Source organism: Gopherus flavomarginatus, chromosome 7 (genome assembly GCF_025201925.1).
Source record: "Gopherus flavomarginatus isolate rGopFla2 chromosome 7, rGopFla2.mat.asm, whole genome shotgun sequence".
In the NCBI taxonomy this organism is placed as follows: domain Eukaryota; kingdom Metazoa; phylum Chordata; order Testudines; family Testudinidae; genus Gopherus; species Gopherus flavomarginatus.
The window spans coordinates 4851028-4869384 of record NC_066623.1 but is presented as its reverse complement, the minus strand read 5'-3'; the positions used below and the strand labels follow the sequence as shown (position 1 = coordinate 4869384).

The 18357-nt window shown below is 40.2% G+C and overlaps 1 protein-coding gene across 2 annotated transcripts in view; it reads left to right on the top strand.

The window, feature by feature from the left end:
- The window catches only part of GALNT10 (polypeptide N-acetylgalactosaminyltransferase 10), a 124454-nt gene that overhangs the window by 10948 nt on the left and 95149 nt on the right, over positions 1 to 18357 (top strand). Inside the window, exon 2 of one of the 2 annotated variants that reach the window (XM_050961305.1) lies at positions 16845 to 16927. The exons of the other annotated variant lie outside the window; for it this stretch is intronic. The gene's annotated coding sequence lies outside the window, so the exon portion shown is untranslated. The remainder of the gene's footprint in view (positions 1 to 16844; positions 16928 to 18357) is intronic. 2 annotated transcript variants of the gene reach the window in all.

Below are 18357 nucleotides of genomic sequence, written 5' to 3'. Positions count from 1 at the left end.
TGCATGGGATTCTTCTGCACTTGTCCTTATTGAACCTCCTCAAGATTTCTTTTAGCCTAATTCTCCAATTTGTCTAGGTCACTCTGGAGCCTATCCCTACCTTCCAGCATATCTACCTCTTCCCCCTAGCTTAGTGTCATCTGTGAACTTGCTGAGGGTGCAGTCCGTCCCATCATCAAGATTAATAAAAATGTTGAACAGACCCGACCCCTGGGGCACTCTTCATGTTACCAACTGCCAACTAGAAATCGCGCCGTTGATCACTACTTGTTGAGCCCGACGATCTAGCCGGCTTTCTATCCACCTTACAGTCCATTCATCCGATCCATACTTTTTTAACTTGCTGACAAGAATACTGCGGGAGACTGTATCAAAAGCTTTGCTAACGTCAAGATATATCACGTCCACCGGTTTCCCCATATCCACAGAGCCAGTTGTATTATGTATTATCCTGCCTAATGCAGTGAAGTTGTACAAGTGTAGGACTGGAAGGGGACCTCAATCAGTCATCTAGCCCAAAGAAGGGGGCTAGGTGCTAGCAGAGGATGATTATGGTCCATCAACTTTTAAGTTATGGGCCCAGCACACTTCTGCTGTTTTTATAGTTGTTGAAATGAAAACCGACGGGCCATATTTGCCAATGCTTATTAATTTGTGACACCACTTCTTTGTAAAGCATACCAAAGGAAATGCTCTATGCTGGAACATATGTTAGTGATTAGTGGGACCAGCACTGCAGCATAAAATTGGAAAAACGTGGCTCTGTGTGGAAAAGCTGAATGGGCAAAATATAGAAGAAGGAATGTAGTGGCTTTTGAATTGGCTTTTGAATTGGCTTTAAAATATGAAAGGAATAATGTAAAAATATATTTAAGCTTCTGTCTTTTGAAATGGTATGTCCCTTGCAAGTCATTTCAGGTTTAACCTGCTGAGACACAGGATCCCCTTGGTTTTCCTGTAGATTTCTCTGCATATTGTGTATAGTTCCCTTTCTATAAAAAAAACCAACACCTTTTCCGCTGACCCTGTTTACCCTTTGCATGAGTCATGACTTATGCTTGTGCTGTTTGCACCTTTCTTTCCTCTTCTGTTTATATTGCAGTACATTTAAAGCCTTGGAAAAGGAGAGACTCAGTACTACAGATTTGATGGAAGTATAGTGCAATCTGGTGCCATGAACGTTTTTCTTTTCACCACCACACTATCCCCTTCTCTTAATTCTTCTCAGGTAACACCCTTGCTTATCCCTGCTTTGGTTTTCTCTTGACCAGAAGCTGCCAATCATGGTGAAATATGTCCAGCTGGTGTTCCTTCTGATATGTGCAAATGGGGACTGAAGGATAACTTGAATTCTTGCCATCAAAGCTGAAAGACTAGTTCACTAACATACTGTACTATTTCCTGTTGCCTGTACATCTCTCAAATACTGAATGGCTGAAAACAGGGTATTTCTCTGATAAATCATAACAGGCCCCATATTGTGTTTAAAATGTTATTTTTGTGTTGCTGCTTCTTTGAAACGTGTTTAGTGGCAAAAGTAGTTTTAATGTATAGCTTAAATTAAAGGAAAGAAACTTGGGGTTGGAGTAGCCCCAGGTCCAGATAAACGAATGTTTTTCAAAAGCTTTTAAAAAACCCTCATCTGCTTGCAGCATTGGAAGAAGGGGTTTCTGCTTTAGTCTTGCTACTGTGGATGCTAAAGTGGGCATAATTACCTCCTCTACTGCAATAGCAAGCAACTAATTTATTCCTTGCTAAATTCAAGTTATGAATTCATTAGTCATGACTCCTGTCTTGTATTCTTTATCATTGTGACATGTCTACCTACAAACTTTTCTGTACAGCTCTTTCCCACTTAACAGCTTTTGAAGCTTTTTCAGATCTGTTTATTGTACATCATGTGGCTGGAGTCCTTTCCATTCTGGCCAATAACATGATCACTTACAAGTAACTTAGTATTTAGGAATGTGGAAATAAATATTCTGGGGTTTGGTGGGAGGAATAACTACTTCATGGGAATTGTGGGGAAATCTGTAAAAGAAAAATGTACAGTATTCAAATGGAAAACATTTCTCTCACAAAGTAACTCCAGTTAGAAATATTAGATTAATTTAGACCCCTTTCTAATAGTCTTTCTGTAGCAAGTGCCTGAAGAGCCAAATGGCTTGCAGACACCTGTACCAAGAAAGCAACTTTCCCGGTAGTACAGTAATCTGACTTTATATTGTCATACGTACTCTGCCAGCTTCATAAAAAGGGACATTTGGGTTTTCACTGGTAACTAACCCCAGTGCTTAAAGATCTTAGGAATTCTCAAAACATCTAATATGCAGAGAGCATCTCTTAAGGCTTTGTGATTCCTTTTTGCTTTAACCTTCTCAGTTTGTAAATGAGGTTCCTGCATCTAGATTCCTCCTTAGCCTGTCAGAGTTGTAAAGGGAACTGATCTCTTAACGTTTCCTTGTAATTCTTTGCCTGTTTAGACCAACAGTAGTAGTAGAAGGGCTATCCACTTTTCTTATTTGTATGTCACATCTTAACAGTAATAGCATGGCTGCTATCAAATATTATTGAACTCATTGAAGTTAGGTTCATTCATATGGCATTCTGGTTTTCCCTGCTGGTAATCTATTTTTGAACAGAATTACCAGTAAAGTGGCCTCTCCAAAGGTTGCCACTCCTGGACATTAAAAGAAAGATAAAGGTTATGATTGGAAAGTAACAATAAAGCATTGATTCATCCCTTCCCCTCTCTTTCAGTGATAATTAAATGAACCTAAGGTATTTGTGTGTTTTTGCTCATTAGCTAACTTACTTGATGCATTGTTAAGATAAATGGAGTAGACTCCAGCAATCTCATTATGTCAATAGACTAATGAAAATTTTGCTTCTCTGTTCTAACCGGTCTTATCTGTAAATGTAATTTCATCACAAGCTTATAGTGAATGGTTCAATGTGAGTTTTTCACACCTCCTCAGTGCTGCTGAATTTTTATTCATAGATTCATATATTCTAGGACTGGAAGGGACCTCAAGAGGTCATCGAGCCCAGTCCCTCTGCCCTCATGGCAGGACCAGATACTGTCTAGACCATCCCAGAGAGACATTTATCTAACCTACTCTTAAATATCTCCACAGATGGAGATTCCACAACCTCCCTAGGCAATTTATTCCAGTGTTTAACCACCCTGACAGGAACTTTTTCCTAATGTCCAACCTAAACCTCCCTTGCTGCAGTTTAAGCCCATTGCTTCTTGTTCTATCGTTAGAGGCTAAGGTGAACGAGTTTTCTCCCTCCTCCTTATGACACCCTTTTAAATACCTAAAAACTGCTGTCATGTCCCCTCTCAGTCTTCTCTTATCCAAACTAAACAAACCCAATTCTTTCAGCTTTCCTTCACAGGTCATGTTCTCAAGACCTTTAATCATTCTTGTTGCTCTTCTCTGGACCCTCTCCAATTTCTCCACATCTTTCTTGAAATGCGGTGCCCAGAACTGGACACAATACCCCAGTTGAGGCCTAACCAGCGCAGAGTAGAGCAGAAGAATAACTTCTCGTGTCTTGCTCACAACACACCTGATGATGCATCCCAGAATCATGTTTGCTTTTTTTGCAACAGTATCACACTGTTGACTCATATTTATCTTGTCTTCCACTATAACCTCTAGATCCCTTTCCACTGTACTCTTTCCTAGACAGTCTTCCCATTCTGTATGTGTGAAACTGATTGTTCCGCCCGAACTGGAGCACTTTGCATTTGTCTTTGTTAAACTTCATCCTGTTTACCTCAGACCATTTCTCCAATTTGTCCAGATCATTTTGAATTATGACCCTATCCTCCAAAGCAGTTGCAATCCCTCCCAGTTTGGTGGTATCTGCAAACTTAAGCGTACTTTCTATGCCAATATCTAAGTTGTTGATGAAGATATTGAACAGAGCCGGTCCCAAAACATAACCCTGCAGATCCCCACTTGTTATACCTTTCCAGCAGGATTAGGAATCATTAATAACTACTCTGAGTATGGTTATCCAGCCAGTTATGCACCCACCTTATAGTAGCCCCATCTAAGTTGTATTTGCCTAGTTTATTGATAAGAATATTGTACGAGACTTCTTAAGTCTAGGTATACCACATCCATCGTTTCTCCCTTATCCACAAGACTTGTTATCCTATCAAAGAAAGCTATCAGATTGGTTTGACATGATTGGTTCTTTACAAATCCATACTGGCTATTCCCTATCGCCTTACCACCTTCCAAGTGTTTGCAGATGATTTCCTTAATTACTTGCTCCATTTTCTTCCCTGGCATAGAAGTTAAACTAACTGGTCTGTAGTTTCCTGGGTTGTGTTTGTTTCCCTTTTTATAGATGGGCACTATATTTGCCCTTTTCCAGTCTTTTGGAATCTCTCCTGTCTCCCATGATTTTCCAAAGATAATAGCTAGAAGCTCAGATCCCTCCTCTGTTAGCTCCTTGAGTATTCTAGGATGCATTTCATCAGGCCCTGGTGACTTGCAGGCACCTAACTTTTCTAAGTGATTTTTAACTGGTTCTGTTTTTATTTTATCTTCTAAACCAGGGATAGGCAACCTATGGTATGTGTGCTGAAGGCGGCACATGATCTGATTTTCAGTGGCACTCATGCTGCCCGGGTCCTTGGCCACAGGTCCAGGGGGCTCTGCATTTTAATTTAATTTTAAATGAAGCTTCTTATACATTTTAAAAACCTTATTTACCTTACATACAACAATAATTTAGTTATATATTATAGACTTGTAGAAAGAGACCTTCTAAAAACATTAAAATGTATTACCGGCACGTGAAATCTTAAATCAGAGTGAATAAATGAAGACTCGGCACAGCACTTCTGAAAGGTTGCTGACTCTTATTCTAAACCTACCCCCTTCCCATTTGCATTCACTATGTTATGCATTCCTTCAGACTTCTCTTAGGATTGATTCAGCTTTCTAAATGAGAACAATGTACACCTCTACCCCGATATAATGCTGTCCTCGGGCGCCAAAAAATCTGACCATGTTGTAGGTGAAACCGCATTATATCGAACTTGCTTTGGAGACCACAGCCGCCCCCCCCCCCCCATTGCGCTGCTTTACTGCACTGTGTCCAAATTTGTGTTATATCAGATCAGGTTATATCCAGGTAGAGGTGTATAATGCATCGCTCTGTTAATTGGATATGTAAACTATGTAATGAATCCTATCCTTTAAATAGTTAATTAAAAAGGACAGGAATTGCATGGCAGGGTGGGGGCATATCTTTTTTCAGATGGTTAGATAAAGAGTTTCTAAAGCTTAAACTTTTACTTTTTGAGCAGCCTCTTCTCAAGTAACCTATGGCTAATGTAGGCCACCTCTGAAAGCTGCTGGGCAATAGGGTGCTCTTAAACATAATAAAATAGATCCCAGCATTTTAAGTTTACAAGTTCACACATGGAGTCTACACTGACTTTTAATATATCTGCTTCATACCTACATTGTGCTAAACTCCTTACAGAAGAAGGTCTCTGCTCCAAAGAACTTAAAATTTAAACACATTCTACCAAGATAGTACAAAAAAACAAAGTGAGGAAAGGTAGAGGACAAGGGTTTCAATAAGATCTTGTTGCTTAGAGTTGTACATCTATCTTGACAAGTTCTTGTAGCTTTTTATTAAAAAGTTTACAAGTTTTCTTCCCATTAGTCTGCAGAACGACCGAGACAGCCTGTAGTCTGCATGAAGAGATTACTCTGATCTGCAGCCAAAATGGTGGAAACACTTAAACAATACCCTTCAGCAAAATAAAATCTCTAAAACAGCTTTCCAGAAGGAGTTATTGCAGCTGGAACAGTAGTCACAAATGCTGGTTTGTATTCCTAGAAAACTGAACTTTGGAGGGAAGTGGCTTAGCTTGCTGCAGGAGTTTAAGTCAAAAGACAGAGGCTTAGCTAAATCCTCTCTATGTAGAGCTGCGCCATCGCTGGGATCAGACTTCTGCAGCACCACAAGTTCTTGGTTCTTTGCCATCGGCTTCTGTTTCACCAGCACTGCCTTTCTCTGGGGGGGTGATGGGTTGGCTGTGGAAGAGCACAAAGCAGGCTTATTAGTGTGTAAGTAACCATATTGGGTAAGTCAAAAGTGAATCAGTCTAGGGAAGGTTTATACCATTCCCTGGTCTAGCAAAATCAAACCTTTCTTGTTCATGTTTACATGAAATAAAGTATATTGGTTAAATGTCATGCTACAGCACTAGTATGTCTAATCAGTAAACTGTTCATCATTTTTAGATCCATTCATGAAGGGACAAATTCAACCTTCTGCTATCTGCTACGGAGGTAGTCCATGCACTCAGATACAGTGGTTTTGTGGCCAATATTAATATATAAAATAAATATGCAATATAATCAGTGTAGTTCTACTGTACAAGAGTTTGGGGTAAGGTGGGGCTGGCTAGTTTTTTATGGGCAGAAGAACTACTGCTGACTCCTCCTCACAAGTGGGCTGTAGAGGCATGGAAGACAGCCATGGGATTGAAATAGCTTCCATGGGGAAACTTTGTCATGGGAAAAGGATATCCTTTTGTCCATCATAGCACTGTCGCATCTACCCAGAGTCCAGCCTAGCTATTTGGGCTTTGTTGAGCTAAAGATTCGCCTCCAAGTGCTAACTATGTTGGCACTTTAGCATAGTGGTATTATAATACAGTAATTTTCATATTCTTTTATAGAGTGGATCATGACTTAGCAGATTTTTGTGAACACTTTCCCTTCCATTCATTGTGTGGACCATCTCTCCGCTTTCCATGAGCAATTGCAGAACATATGTGCAACACCTGGCAATTGCTTATGTGGAGGAGATTAACTAGGAGAGGATGTAAATGTTTGATTGTCCTTTAATGCAATTTAGCAGCTAGAAACATGGAGAGGGGACCAGCCAACTGTTCTGAACGTTTGCTATGGACTATAGTTAGAGAACCATTGTTGCAGTAATATCCCAGTGGTGAACAATGGACTTTCCCCAGCCTCTAACTGCTTTCTCTACTGAATACTGTTGGATATCTGCTTTAATTCACATACGGCTGTAGTTGATGGAAGTTGCAAAACTGCTCTTCAGCAGGGGATAATTTACTACTCAGTATAAACAGTCTCTCCATCTATTTATCAAATACTTGCAATTCCGATTTCAAGGGGCCTAAACCGTCTCTAAATAGTAAAAGAAAAGTTCATCTGTATCCAGACAGTTGTTTTTTTTTTGACTTAAGTATTGTTGGCTGCTGCCTGCTTGTAAACAAGTTCTTTCTGCCTTTCAGATGAAAGGTACTGTATAATGCAATGTATTTTATAGTGCATGTATGTGCATTATATGTATTTTATAACCTAGCTTGGGGTGTGGAGTAATACGTTTCCAGTGTATAAATAAGTAGCAATTAATACTTATAATTCAAGCCCTCTGTGGCCAGGGCTTGGCTAATACAAACTTTATGGAAGAATACGGCAGAAAACTTGTATGCACATCTTGGGGTAAGTAAGCACAATGACATGGACAGAAGTACATTGTATGTATTTTTACCGCTCCACCATGTAATTAAAAAGTTAACAAATGACTTATGCATACGTTTTACTGAAACTGCGTGACACTCTTGTGAATTGTTGGCTTTCCTCCTCCTTGGCCATGTGTGATCTCAGCGTATTTACACGTGGCAAGCTTCCTTGGCTGCTGTGTAACACATTCTGTGGGACTCCCAACTGTTCTGAAAATGGCTTTAAATGCTGTCTTAATTAAAAATAGATTTAAGTCTTTAAGTTACTCAAATATATTTCAGTCATTCCTTGAAATCATTGAAAGCAATAGCAAATCCCTTTCAAAATAGATCGATTCTTTGCAGTCCACAGAAGAGTTGGCTGTAGCAGTCAAGTTAGATAAATATTCTCTTCTTGCAGTCGTTTGGCATTTTGCAGACTGACACAGCCATTAACAGCCATTTCTGGGCATTTACAATATTGCTGATGGAAGTGAATACAAGGCATATTTTAGAAATGCATTCCATGTGGAGCTTTGAGATCAAATCCCACGGGATGTGTGGTTTGAGCTTAGATGGTGCTACTCAAGACAAAAATGGAACTCTGTCCAACTTAGAGCCACTTAACCCTTTTTTCTCTGCAGCCTTTGACTGACTCTAAAACATTTTGTTGATATTCTGCATGACAGTTTCTATACTCTTAAAGAAAATTGCCTTGTGTAGAAACTATTGTGACAAGTCCTTGGCAGCCCACACAGTTGTTGTGGTCAAGTATTTAATGCACTTCAAATGATTTGGAACAACAAGCCCTTAAAAGGCTGTACCATAAATACAAATTGTACTGGCCTGTGTTTCACTTCTATACCAATATCTGTGAAAAGAGCTTGCTTTCTCATTCACGTGTCATGAATAATAGAGTAAGCTAGCATGTAGATGTTGGTATTTTCTTGTTTATGCTAATACTTTGCTTTTTAAATATGCAAGGCTTATATTGGTTGTAAGTGCATTTCTATTGGCAGCTGGTATTTTTGAGCCCTCTGCATTTTAACAATATTCCAGATATGGTTAAGGGAGTAGGAATTACCCCATCTATTGTGAATAGAGTGGAAGGGCAGCTGCTCAAAAGCTGAAGCTCGTTCTTGAGCTCCTTCTAAACAAATGAAGAAAAGACCCAGTTTTGAGAGGACTCAATTTGGAATGAGTCTGGGTAGAATTCTTAGTCTATTAAAAATATGACTACATTTGAGAGATGATAGGCATCAGTCTTCCCAAACTGGATTTTTTTTTGGCTCAAATAGACACCGAATTTGTCTTCAGAATCAGAGCTTGAAAAAGCCACTTTGCCAGGGGCCTGTAAGCATCCTTCCCTGGTGAGTACTGTTAATTTCTGCAGAACCTAAATTTCCATCTCTTGTTGTTGGTTTTAGCCCATGTGGTTATGAAGATAACTTTCCGAACACGAGACCATATGTAAGTCAGTGAAATGCTGTATTCCTTAGTTTGTAGATAGACTTCCTCAGGAATTAAAGGAAACATTGGCTTAAGTCTTGTCAGTTTGCACTGCTGCCATTCAGAACCTTTTGTGAAACTGCCAAGAATTGGGTCTGCTTTTTTCTGGAAAAGCTGTGAGTAGTTGCAGGGACAGGTTAGAGTAGAGCCCAGCTCTCCAGTACAGAGACTGGGAATTGTTGTATCTACTTGGTAGGACATTGTGGTGCTGTTAAACCACTTAGATAAGCCAAATCTGTATAGTTCATTAAATGTAAATCGTTGATAGTTATCAGACACAAAATGCTAAGAAAAAATTCACGTATCAGTAGCATAATATTTTACACTTTTAATAATTGCCCTTAAAGAAAGGGCAGTATCTCATCTGCTTGCCATGCAATTACTGTTATGCATAGGAGAGCCTCTAAGTGGTCAGGCAATGGAAGAAAGTGTTGCTGGCAAGGTTAGGACTAGCTGGTTATCCCACTTTTAAAATTAATAATGAACCTTCAAATTTACAACCAGTCCTAAGAACTAGTATGGAAGGATGCTCTGTTATATATCTAAGTGTGCTAGCCAGGATTTTTAATTGAGATTAAAGACTCCCGTCATGTCATTGTTTAAAGGTAATTAAGTGACTGCGGTTATCTACGTGCAACTGCTTAAAAGTTCATACTTTTAGAAAATGGGGAGTAATAAAGGAGATTTATTTAAACCTTCCTAAATTTCACACGGAGTACCATGGTATGTGTTTGACCTCTTCTGCCACTTTCTTTGATAGCATCTCATTATAAAACTTCTCACCTGAAGATGAAGTCAGTTTTCTAGTTTGTGAGTCTCCCCTGCTGATTCACTTTACCTTTGTTTCCAGTATAAGTCCAAGAAGGTTTTTAATGAATTGCTTTAATTTCTGGAAGATTCTATCTCCAGTGCAGCAGTGTGTTCTGATTACTGAGTCAGGAAAAAAAGAACTAGATAAGTTCATGGAGGATAGGTCCATCAGTGGCTATTAGCCAGGATGGGCAGAGATGGTATCCCTAGCCTCTGTTTGCCAGCAGCTGGGAATAGGCGATGGAATGGGTCACTTGATAATTATCTGTTCTGTTCATTCTCTCTGGGGCACCTGGCATTGGCCACTGTCAGAAGACAGGATACTGAGCTAGGTGGACCTTTGGTCTGACCCAATATGGCCATTCTTATGAAAAGAGCTGGCTTAAGCTTGCCTTGTACAGCTTTTCATATTTTAACTGTCACTTCCTTCTGATCAGTAGGTGACGAAATGCTGATGGAAGTTTTCTTGGGTAGGAGAAATGGATCAGACTTAGTCTCTCAGTTCATTTTGACTGCAATATTGAGCCAACATTTTGAATTTTCTTTTGTGTACAATTTGTAGCAGGCATTATTCTCCCTATTTCTCACCACACAACAGGATGATAGACTAAGACTACAGCAAAGAGGAGTTCTGTTGATATGCCGTAGTCTTGTGCTGAACCTCTGGATTAGGATTCAGGTTAATCAGAGTCATGATGGCTTCATTTAGCTCCCACCCATATGTAAATGGGTCAGATGTGTTTCTTTAGGCCAGGGGAAACTAGGGAGCCAGGACAAGAGGATGTCAGAGAGGGAAAGCTTAGGAACAACCAGACTTGGTAAGGAAGCTCTAAACTGAGGTTTGATTTGATTTGAGTTAAATGAAAAGTGTATGTGAGAGGAGGTGGGGGGAGTGGATTTGTACAGTAATTCAACTAGTTTGTACTGCAACTCAAAGGGGTAAAGACTCAGTTTGTACACCCCCCCCCCAGATAATCTTGTTCACAAGTCTTGTGAACTTATTTGCAAACGATACACATGTTCGAAAGGAAACATTCGTATATTGTTCTGTGAAAAATTCCGATTTAGCACTGTGTGAATATATAAGCTATGAGACACCAAAAATGTAAAGGGATGCTATAACCTTGAAATCCAATCTGTTTCAGATATTATGTCAGCCGACGAATCCACCTGCCAACTTTTTTGCATAATCTCTCCATTACTATTTTAAAAACACTTTTAAACTAAAAAAAAAATCCTAGTTCCTACATTGTAGAAAACCAATCCAACTTCTCCAAGTGCTTCGAGTAGACCAGTGTAGTGTAAGTGTCAATTGTTTTCCTCCAGTTTTGGATGTTTTCACTGGAAAGACTCTACCAACCTGTGAAAGAGGAGGAGAGGGTACAAGTAGGAAAATACCTCCTACAGGGGAAGACACTCACCCATGTTGGTGTTGAGACCCCATGGAAAACAATATTCCCATTTATTGGAAACTGAGTTTTGGAGTGGAAGCTATATTGTGTATAACGTGGTTTTAAAAACTTATTGAAAGATGCTTAAATGCTGTTGTAATACAGAATAAAACTAGCAAGGTTTATGGGAGTAGGGAATTTTTAAAAAAAAAATCACACTGAAAAGCCCATGAAGTCCAATTAGTAGAATCCAATTCATGGGACTTTAAAAATTTAACAAGTTACCTTATAAAGGGTAGATCACTTGAGACTAAGCTAAGATCAGGCATATGGTTTTGATTTTTCTTTTCAAACACTGGCAGTATTAGGGCCAGACAACTTTATTTTCCAGATGTACTATAACCAGCTGCAGATGTTTTAGACATTATCACTTCTAAATGAGATTTGACAAATTTCTCCTGGAAGCCAATTGCTCTGTAAATATTATAGGTGCTGTATTATGAGGAAACGGTAAAGATAAAACTGAATTAAGCGTCCTGTGTCTGAACGCAGGAGCTTTACTCTATATTCTCCTTTAGGATTTTTTCCTGCTGAAGGATCTTTTGTGATCCTGTAAGATATAGACTTCACTTTATGGGGACAGTCGAGTTTTGGGGACAGATGCTGCCATGTATCTTTTGATGGGTATGTTAAAGTAACAGTGCCTCCTTACACAGCTTTTAAAGGTGACTGATTTGTGTGGCAAGGTGGTCTGTGATTGGTTCAAGATACAAGATCATCCCGCTCCAGATCATAATACATAGAGCCATGCTAACCTCTTGTCACTAAAATAAAAATGTTTAACATTTTTCAGTCTGAACACTTACTCAGATAACTCAGTGTTTTTTATGTCCTTGTGGATCACACTGTAGGGTGTGTATGCACTTTGTGCGTGAGCTCATAATCTTTGAATAGCTGTATGCAGCAGGGCAACGTATGTGCTTACTGGTCCTGAGGGAAAGCACTTTCCTCTGTCCCATCTTACTGCCCATGGCAGCAAGACCGAACCTGTACTGTCAGACCACCTCTCCTTTTTCTAATGTCCTTAATCAGTGGATGTGGGAGATGCCTTTTCTGGCTCAGAACACATTCGTAATAAGTGCATGTGCTGCTGCTTCTCGTCCAACATCTGGAAATGCCAAGAAACATTGTTCAAGTTGCTCCTTTTAGAGCAGTCCATGAATGTAACCTCTGAGCCTGCAGTAGAGACATGCTCCGTACTGGAACCAAGAAGACTGGTAATGGGGGCACTTGCTGAAAACTGACAGTACATCTCTGGTTCCAGCACTGAGAAGAAACCTGAAAGGGTGCCAAGGCAGTTGGCACCAGCACAGAGATCCTCAACACCAACCACGTCACTGTCTGCACTGACTACGTTGGTGCTGATCTCTGTGCTGAGAGTGGTGCAATCCTCTTCTCAGGCTGGGCAATGCTCCTGAGCAGAATCCCTGTGTAGCTCAGTGTTCAGCAAGATCATCCCGCAAGGGGCGCTTGATGCCACAGATAAGCTCTTGCAATTGTCTTTGACAATGAGGGATGGTGTTGAGGCACCAGCAGCAAAGAAGGCTTGAGAGAAAATTGTACCAGTATTGGCACTAACACCTGCTCTCATGCCAACAACTTGCCTTTCCCAGTCCTGAAGTATGCCTTCGATGAACCTCTTTCACTCTGTCACTTAAACCGGTGCTGGCATCAGTCCCACCATAAACACTGGAACTGCATCCATTTTTGCCTCCATTGCAGAGATCTACTTCTCATCATCACTAGGCCCTTCCTGCTCCCCAATCTTGAGCAGGCAACCCTTGCATGAGAGAGAGAGAGACTGTACACCAAAGGTATTTTGTAGTGCGTGGCAGGACTGACAATGGAAGGGCCAGACTGGGTGATCAGTACCAGTACAATCTGCTGCCAAGGCCATACTGGCCTTATTAGCGCCAACTTTCTTAGAGATCATGGAGGAGAGCCTGCCTCACACCTCCCAGTGAAGAGATCTCTATTGCTGTTGGCATCAATAGCTAGAGAAACTGAATAGCTGAAACTGGAGGCACCTTTTGGTGAGGTAGCTTGGGAGATACTCCAGCTATCTCTCCACCTAAAAAATTATTTTTCCCCGAGGAAGCAGTCACCGCGGCACCAGCCATCTAAGACTTTTGAGCCTTCCAGGAGCTGCTGTCAAGGTTGGCAGACACATTGATCATTGAGATGGTGATCCTAAGAAAATGGCCATAAGTTGTTTGATATTCTCAGCTCCTCTGTGCCCACAAGAATTGCCTTTCTAATCCATGAGGGTATTCTAGACCCAGCAAGAGTCTGTGGTTGGCACATGCAGGCCTTGCTCCTCCCAACCTCGTAGCGGGTGGAAAAGTGCTACCAAGTCCCATCTAAGGGCTTTCAGCACTTTTGTACGCATCTGACACTGGGATTATTCATCTCTGTAGTGTAAGACCAGACTAGATCCACCAAGGGGACTCCAAAAGACAAGGACCTCCTTGGCCAAAAGACTTACTGGGTATCCCTCCAATTTCACGTCACAAATTATCAAGCCCTGTTCATGCAGTATAATTTTTTAGAGTGGAAAAGTGTGACACCCCCCCCACCCCCTTCCTTCCTGTAACGCCTCTCAATGTTTTCAGAGCCACTGTCAGATTCTTGTATTTATATTCCAGTATCATACCAAAAAAACCCTTCTGGTACCAGACATCTCAAATGAACACCATCTGCTTCTCATGGTCACCCTCCTGAGGATCTGCTCAGAAAGCAACTGCGTTATTCTCGGAGACACCCATCCTCCTCAGTCATGACCTCCTTCCTAGAGGCAGCTGATTTGGGGAGACAGCCACACCAAAAGCACCTGGCAGTTGACTTTCAGAAACCTCCTCTGCCCTTCCATCAGACATGGGTAGGTATAACAGTTGACAAAGGAGTACTATATATCACTGCCCACAGCTATCTAATTAAGTATACATAAAACTCCCCAGTTAATAGTGATCAAGCTCTTTGAAATGTACTTCTGCCTTTGCCAGCAAGGTTCCGAGAAAGAGTTAACCAGCAGAGAAGAGAAGGGATTGTGTATTTAAATAAAACTCTACAGCTCTGTAACTCTGTGCCAGGGTATTCTTTTGGTGAGCAGATGCATCATTGTTTCAGACCTAGGTGTCTTTGTACATACAAGCTAGGGCTGCAGCTAATTTGTACAACACGAGGTGGCTAAAGGAAATCTTCACTCCCTTCCACTACAAACTCAAGATCCTTCTTCAAACTTTCTATCTAGCTGTTTAACTCGCTTAAACATCTAAGAGTTGGCTCTCCTCCAGATCCCAGTACCTGCAAGGAACTGTGGAGCCACAATTCCAAGAGGAGATTAGAGATGAACGCATCAATGGGTGACTACTTGAACAGGGACTGAACATTTTGCTTGAAGGAACACGGCCACCTGTGATCCAGCAGGGAATGTATCAAACAAAGTGCAATCCTAATGATTTGGACTTTGTAACTTCGCATTAGTGTTTTTAAAACTGCTTAGACATAATCCTCCTAGCAAATCTCTTTTGTGCTTTGAGACTGCAAACATTCATAGCTGTATGTTGATTTTGAACATAGACTGGTTCGACTGACTTGTTACAGCAGAACAAAGACATTCACTGGTGCCTGGGAAAGAGGATCCAAAAAAGCAAATTCCTCTTACTTGTACAGAAGCTGAAAATGCTTCCTTGCATCGATGGAAGTTAACCAATAAAACATCTAGCCAAAGGCTTCGGTTTTGATCCTTTCCAGTCACATAGTGGTATCCGTAGTTACACCTATCATCTAGGAGCAGGAGAGTTCTTTAAGGAAAGCTTGGAGCCATGAGCTGCGTCCTCTGGGCTGGCCATACTTTCTTGGCTCAGTGAGCATTTTAGAAATGGGTTGAAGTTCGCTGTGTATGTAATCAGCATCTATTTTTTAATGACTGCTTCTTACGTGAGACAGGTCAGTCATTGGTATCAATGTCCTATTTTGTCCCAAGTGCTTTTGATCTGAACCTATCACTGTAGTTTATCTATGTAATATAAAGCTGTTGACTGATGGAAGAGTGCATACCATCTATCACGTAATAAGAGTAAAGGCAAGCACAATTGGTCAAATAGAGTATCACCTATGACTACAAAAAGGGCGTTGGAGCAGGAAGAGAGTTTTTGAGAGGTACAGGACTTGTATATCTGATTTTTGTATTGTAGAGAATATGCTGAAAACACTAAGAATATAGCATGATATTGTGTGAAGATATTTAGACATATGTAGTACGTTCAGATTAGCGTCATTACAGGATCTAACCTGATAAATATGCATGAATATTTTACCAGCCCCTTTGCTTTATCCTCACCTGTTTCTACAGTAGTTCCAACAGGTACTTGCAAAAAGGGATTGTACAAAACAATCTGCATCAGACTCTGCAGTAAACAGAGTGGCGTAAAAAGCAAATGGCAGGCACAGCTGTTATGTTTGCAGCCAAGCTCAGCGCCTGCCTGAACTCTTTGAATGGATAATGGAGAAACAATAGGCGTCATTGATCTGGATTTCTAGGGAGAGCGTTGGCTTTTCAACCAAAGACTGTCTTAGGCCAGGAAGCTTAGTAAACAGGACCAGTCTTGCTAGAGAACCATGCTGACTTTTTTTTTTTTAATTGTGAGGGGTAATAGTGGAATAGAGCTTACAAACTTTAAGTTTAGTCATATAAAACTACCTAATCTTGTGACTTTAGAATAGTTATCTTTGAACCCAGTGAGATCATTTCTGTCCTTGTATTGCAGGGAGTCTTCAGGGGTCTCACAAGTTCTTCACTTCCTGTCTTTTTTTGGGTCTTTTTTTATGGTCTCCCAGCATACCAGTGAAAATTAAACAGGAAACTCTTTTGCAGCCCCATCGTGCTGCTGTTTAGTTGGCTAGGATGAGACACTCTTCAGGAACACAAAGTACCCCTTTCTTCCCTTTTGCCTATCCACGCAGAGCTGGACAATACCGCTGCAGAAATCCATTTCCCAGGTTGCTGATTTAGGGGGTGAAGGGTGGGGGGGAATTCTTAATAAATATTTTTATATGGCTTCTAAATTAAAAAAAAATAGAAATTGGAGACCCTGCTTCTGCACAAAGCGTACTATATCATCTGTAACTTATTGTTTACTGTTACTGTGTAACAACTTGAAAATGTTGTGCTCACTTGTTACCAGGTCTCGCAGGTGTCCGATAGGAAAACTGAAAAAGCATTTTATCCCAAAATCTGGTGTAACAGACGCTTATATTAATATAGCTCCTGTTGCAAGATTGGAGTCTTATTAGGAAAAGTCTGCATCTTCTGTGCTGCTTTCTCGTTCTTTTTTGGATAATACATTTGTTTGCCATTTTTTTTGTGGGGGGGGGCGCGGGGGAAGCTGGAAAAAAAAGGACGTTACAAGCAGTACCTAAGGTAGGTAATGAACAACAAAAAGCAGAAAATCTCAAATATACTACTTCTTCAAATACATTTCCTTAATAAAAGAATGAGGCAATAGAAGGTGAACATTATTAGTGGAATTTCTAATGGGCCATTCATCCTCCCACAGTGTCACTGGTGCCTTCTACTGGATAAAATATCAGCTTGCTGTAGTGTGTATTCTTCCGATGGTGACTGGAGCCTTCAGAAAATGTAAGCCTTAATACTACACAAGTATGAACACCCCCTGAGTTTCTGATAAGTCATTTCTAAAAAGTATTTTGTGACATTTTCCACAAAGTATCAGCCTTAATAATGTAGGAGAAAAACAGTGGAGACACGATATACTACTGTTCTGTCATTTTTACAATAGAACTAAGACTTAAAGTTGAGGATATTTGTGTTGCTTAAAAACTAATATTGAAAGGGCACAGCATTAGAAAAAAAATCTAATACTCTTCTATTTCCTTTGCAAAGACGAGCAGAGTTTATAGGATTTACTTACAGGAAGCATCTTAACATAAGCTAAAATTTTGGCTCATTCCATTTTCTCTATTGAAGAACAGAAAAGTGATCTCTGATCCTACCTCTCTAGCTGAAACAATCAGCAAAAAGTTGACTTTGTTTGGGTATAGGTTTGGGTTAATTTCCTATCCCTTTAGTCCAGTGGCTCTCAAACTTTTTACTGGTGATCTCTTTCACATAGCAAGCCTCTGAGTGCGACCCCCCCTTATAAATTAAAAACACTTTTTTATATATTTAACACCATTATAAGTGCTGGAGGCAAAGTTGGATTTGGGGTAGAGGTTGACAGCTTGCAGCCTCTCATGTAATAACCTCACGACCCCCTGAGAGGTTCCAACCCCCAGTTTGAGAACCCCTACTTTAGTCTAAGTGGGATGCGTTGGCTTATCTAAAGTAATTTTACTGCTGAGACATTTTTAATATTTTAATGTCTATAGCTCTTATGAGTTATAGTCTTTCCCGTGTTTGAAAGAATCTTCATACTTGCCCTTCATGGATGAGATGTTTTAGCTTCCTATAATTAGAACCACTGTATAAATTACTGTATGAATTATTATTCCTGACACTATTAGAATACTCCTTGCTGAGGATGGAGGATTAAGCAATGAAGGCTTTAACTGCATGTGCATTGCCCCTTTGCATTCAGTGATCTTTCTGAAGCTCACAAAGAGGATTATTGAAATAGAACATGACGTTGCCGTGGAGCCTTTGTTGTTTTTGGGCTTTTCTTCAGCTGTCCCTCAGCTGAAAGCGTTAGCATAGACTTGATGCACTTTTGAAAACTGCGAGGAGCAAACTTCTTTTTAAAAAGTTGTACATAGGAATGTTTATCTCATGGTAATCAATGAGATTCAACAAAGCTGCTAAAAATGTGCTAAATTTTCCACTTTAACCCCAGGCATTATTCCTGAAACTAGCATTGATGGTTCCTTTCTTTTAAAGTATTTTTCTGCTTTGAGTAAGTGGTTTTTAACCTCTTGAATCAATAAATCCAAGTTAATGAAAACTGGAAGTTGATAAGTATTGCTGTAATAGAGTATGCAAGTGTGGATATGAATTTATGAATTAGTCTTCTATTGCAGCAGGAAAGTATAGCAAGTAAGGTAGCTATTAGGACA